This window comes from Lygodium microphyllum, chromosome 10, assembly GCF_053477565.2.
Source record: "Lygodium microphyllum isolate KBCC chromosome 10, Lygodium_microphyllum_v1.1.10, whole genome shotgun sequence".
Taxonomy (NCBI): Eukaryota; Viridiplantae; Streptophyta; class Polypodiopsida; order Schizaeales; family Lygodiaceae; genus Lygodium; species Lygodium microphyllum.
In genome coordinates this window covers 49013372-49018356 of record NC_141144.1, presented here as the reverse complement: position 1 = coordinate 49018356, position 4985 = coordinate 49013372, and the positions used below count along the sequence as shown (strand labels likewise).

Genomic DNA, 4985 nt, shown 5'->3' with positions numbered 1-4985 from the left:
CCTGAGCATCCTGCCAATCAGTTTTAAGACCCATAGGCTTCGTACGATCCTCAAGAAGCTCACCCAATTCTTCTTGAAGAGCAGGATCAGCAGCTTGCAAGAAAAGCTCAACTTTTTCAACATCCAATGCTCTTTGTTCAATGGCATCAAGCTGACTATACCTCTCTTCGAATTCTTGAATCAACTCCAAAGCAACTAGACCTTTGTTTGGCATGTAGACCCACTCTCGGAATGACCGCCGAGTAGCCATACCAAAGTCCTCAAGGAAGTATTCTTCTTTCAAGGCCTTCTTAAAATCTTGCCAATGTGTATTTTGAATAAAAAGATCAGTCACTTTTGTCCTCAAAGCAGGTGTGACAAGACGAAGGAAGTACTTACTCATAAGTCCGGCAGGAACTCCAAAAAACCCCATCTTGATCTCATATGTCTTCAAATATGCTGAAACATTACGCCCGTCAAATAGCTTCTTCTCATTCTCAACTGCTTCAATAGCCTTAGTCGCGCTGTTTGCATTCTCCTGCTCCGAATAGAGTTGCCTTTGCTGAGACAACTGCTGTTGATGCAATTGTTGCTGCTGCTGCATATACAATTGTGTTTGCTGATTTTGGAGCTGCATATACATGGACATATTCTGCAAAATCTTCTTTAGATCCTCCGTTGAAGTACTTGACGCAGCACTCATTGATGGAGCTGAAGTAGACGCAGCTGGAGTTGTAGAAGAAGCTGAAATAGAGGCTGAAGTATCTCCCATCTTGAAATTTCTGCGACGCTTTCACGTCGGGTTCACCAAAGATGTCGAAGGGTTTCGAAAGCAATGTCGCAACTTCAGAAGTCCTTGATAAATTTCAAGATAGAAGATCCATCATGTGAATAATCCTATTATCCAATTTTCCACACAGCAACAAGTTCTGGACGACTCTGTTTTATGGTTGTGGGTGTACGTTCAAGAAAGAATTATGAATGGTTTTTGCAGAATACAACAGCAAGCTTCTGGAAACCCCTTTTTTTTTCTATTGCAACAAAAATTGCTCCATGTAAGCAATCATATTTAAACTTTATTGGGCCTCCATACAAATCAATTGGCATTGTAAGTAGGTCACATGTCATTGCGCTACTGATATGATGGTGCCATGCTGATGTGGCACAGTCTTGGGCAGCATTTTATTTTGCATTCCATAAAAAAAAAGAAGAGCAGCACCCTGTTTTAGGATGCCGTTAAAAGCTGAAAGATTTCCTTTCCACATTTAAGATGTAAAATCAACAGTCCAGCTTGGTTGCAGGCATCTCCAGAACATAAATTATGATGGCTGTAAAGCTCCAATTCTTGTGCTTCGAGTCTCTCCAAGTCCTCTAATGTCAAATATGCGCAGGCGGTTCAGTTTCTGTCGATGCCTTCTATGCCTACGATTATTTTTCCTCCATTTCTTTTTGAAAATGATAACTTTGGCATCCAAAAGCTGCTCTTCAACCACTGCATGAACAACAGCCTTTGGTACAACAGGCCTTCCTATGCTTGTTTGTGCCTTTGAACCAGCACGTTTGCAAAAGCCTTAGGTGCTCTGTAAGGCAGGATTTCTTCAGGTTTGACACGCCCAACGACAATCTTCAGGATCAACTTCAATAAACTGTTTCACCCAATCCACAGGAATCAAGGATAACCATATGCATCGATCAGAATTTTTACCCCAAACAAGCAACTGCAAAACCACTGTAATAGCTGGAGTAACAATTTGATTGTCCAATCTTTGCAACTCCACAGATTCCCTCGAGCTTTTGGTAGACAATATGTCCAGTTTTTCCACCTGCGCCCCAATTCTGTGTACCTTTTTATTCATCTCGATGCGGTGATGTTAATCGTTCTGGACAGTGTTTCCACCTGCGCCCGTTGACATAGACCCTCCACTCTTTGGTAAGCACACTCAACCCTGCATTACTAGCACCGCTTGGAGCACTGGCCGGCCTTGGATCCCACACGGAGCCAGGCTTTGACGATGGAGGGGGAGCAGGAGGCTGCTCAGGAATGGCAGGATTGAAGACACCACGGATGGCCAGCTTTCTATCAGAAACTCTCACATGACCAGGAGATTCTAGCCTTCTTTCATCGGATGATATGGCAGGAGCTGGTGGGAAGAGAACAGAGCCGCCATGGAGCATTCTTTAATAGGCTTTGCAAAAGCAACCGAATGTCATTCTCCTTCAGCCTAGCTCTGCCCTCGAATTGTCTCTCTCTGGCCGGATATGCTTCTTAGGGAGATTCAGACTCAGAAATTCGATGAGGCAAAGCTCATTTCCTGGAAACGACTTCTTCCCTTACGCTTGTGTATGCCTGGAGGAATGTCCCCTGTGTTTCAAAGTCCATAGGTAAAATGGTCTCATCAAATCCATCAACTTCCTCACCACTGTAATTTCTCTGTTGTAACCCATGACCTGAGTAGTGGAAAACGAGCGAATCACCAGGCCGGCAACCTTGAACGAGGCATGCATCAACAATTGCATGTAATCGCACGCCCCTTCGCAACGGTCTGACAAGTGCTATCTTGATTTCATCATCAACGATCATGCCCTGTGATTCCTGCGTTTCCTTCCCTTCTCCCCCAATTAGCATCGCCCTTCATGCTTTCTTCCTTCCTTTTCGTAATCTGTCGAATCTTCCCTGTTTTTTTTTTAAATCTACTTTTTCCCTCCCTTGTTTTTAGCCACTCTTTTCTTTACCTTTCGACAGGATTAGTGGCCCTTGTCTTTAGCTCCTATGCTAACACAAGCTTTCAAGATGCTAACAAAGGTGACACTGTCCAGAGACCTCCAGTTGCATTCGCTCAAAACATTTAAGTGCTTGGCTACCATGTCCATATTGGCTATAGCCTGCAATTAATACACTCCACAACACTACATTACGAAGTGGAAACTTGTCAAACACAGCTTGTGCTCTTACAAGCAAGCCACTTTTGACATATACATCAACCAATGCCGTGCCAACAGCCACATCTTTTTCTAGCAACCCCTTCATAGCAATCTCAGTATGAATTTCCCCAACCTTTTCTGTGGCTCTTATGCTACCACAAGCTTTCAAAATGCAACGAAAGGTTACTGCATTTGGAGATACCCCATCAAGTTTCATGCACTCAAAACGCTTCAGTGCTTCTTCACCATGCCCGTGTTGTGTATAACCTTCAATTAGTGCACTCCAAGAGACCACATTCCGGAAAGGAAGCTTGTCAAACACATATTGTGCTTTTACAAGCAAGCCACATTTGCCATACATATCCACCAATGTACTTCGACTTGCATCTCTTGGAATTAGTTTAGTACTTCCTCACAAAGCCCATAATCAACATATCTTGAAATAAGTGTAGCCCATGAGATTGCATCTCGAGTTACCAGTCTACCAAAACTCCTTGTTTTTCTCCGTCTTCGGCATAGAATAAAAGAGCAAACATAACAACTAAGTATGTACAAAGTATCAAATCACACACACAACTTTTGGGTGGTTTTCACACCTCGAATGTGCAGCAATACGACAACGCCCAATGGAGAGACCTCACACGGCGGGTTCGGTCCACGTTCTGGGTGCGGCTAACAACCCCCTTGGTTAGGGTCAGGCAGATAATCGGGGGTAATTGAAGCTGCCTCTCCCTTCTGGCCTTCAGCCTGAAGCATTAAATATCTTTCCATCCTTTAGTTCCTTGAGCAAACAATGCAAACAGTGCTCCTAAACTGTTACAAGCACAATCAATTCCAGTGGTCGTTTATTTGGCCAACTGCTGAGGAGTAAATCCTTCTCTCTAAATGCATCCAACATTTGATCCGGGATCAAATGCGACTTGGCAAGATCCCCCAAGTGTTTTTTTGTTCACCCTTTTTTCCTTGGGTTAGGGCCATACCATGTTAACCCAACTTAACCAATACCTTAGGTTTCATAAATTAACAGTAAATCCTGGCGACCATGTCACTCTAACTTGATTGATCCTTTGCTTCCAAGCAAATACCTAACTTCTCTTAACTTGGCAATTTTCCCCAAGAAAGGTGATGTAAGAGGATGACTACTCATCCCTTTTGCAAGTTAAACTTGCGCAAGAACCTGCCAATCTCATTCCAAGGAATGGCAAAACTCTCTTGTGATCAAACCACAAGACCATGCGACGTTGCAACTTGTTGCACAAGTGTCGCATCTATTCCATGGGATCATTTCACCCATTGAACAGCATTTCCTGGTCAAGGAATTATGTTTAGACTAGAAGCAGGGTTTAGGGTGTCTTCCTATCTAACCCAATCCGAATTGCACTAGGCCGACAACGTTCGATCCTAGGGATTCCAAACTCAACCCAAGTTTTAGCATTAGGTCAAATGATCCTTAGGGTAGAACCCCTAGATTGTTATTTGCATGAGCGTCCAATTGACCCAACATTGCATGAATGTGGGTAGGACCTTCGGGTTTGAGGGTTTTGATTTGGCAACAAGTGCAAAACTAGGCCGAATCCTTAACGTGCTAAACCCTAGTTAGCACTTGGGGTATTTATAGTATCGACTGAATCATGCCTATATGAATCCCTTGCGGGTCAGGTGATTTAGATAATTCGATCTACTTGTCTTGTGACAAGGATGAGCGATTCCTAGAGATGATAAATTTGATCTAAAGGAGAAAACTAGTTGCAACATGTCACAATACACGTAAACACGTGATTCATTGCTTCTACGTGCCACTATATTTGCAATAGCCCTAAGCTTTCCTTTTTAAATCAAAACGCATGAATAATTTGCAGAATAACTTTCATAGAACCTACTAGGACTTACATTCAAGAATCATGTCTATAACTCTTTTTCTAAGCTTTAGAATTTCATGCTTTAATAAACCATGCAACCTGCAACTCTTGATGAATGAATTTTACGCACGACTAATGTGCAACATGCAACCCTTTCCTAACTACAATGTAGTTAAATGAAGTTCATGCAAAGTGAATATAGTAGGACTAGTATTGGCTTATTCC

General features: G+C 42.8%; 1 pseudogene; it reads right to left on the bottom strand.

Annotated features, from left to right (window-relative positions):
• Positions 1–2773: 2773 nt before the first annotated feature.
• Positions 2774–3262, bottom strand: LOC148029977 (putative pentatricopeptide repeat-containing protein At3g28640 pseudogene; annotated as a pseudogene).
• Between the last annotated feature and the right edge of the window lie 1723 nt (positions 3263–4985).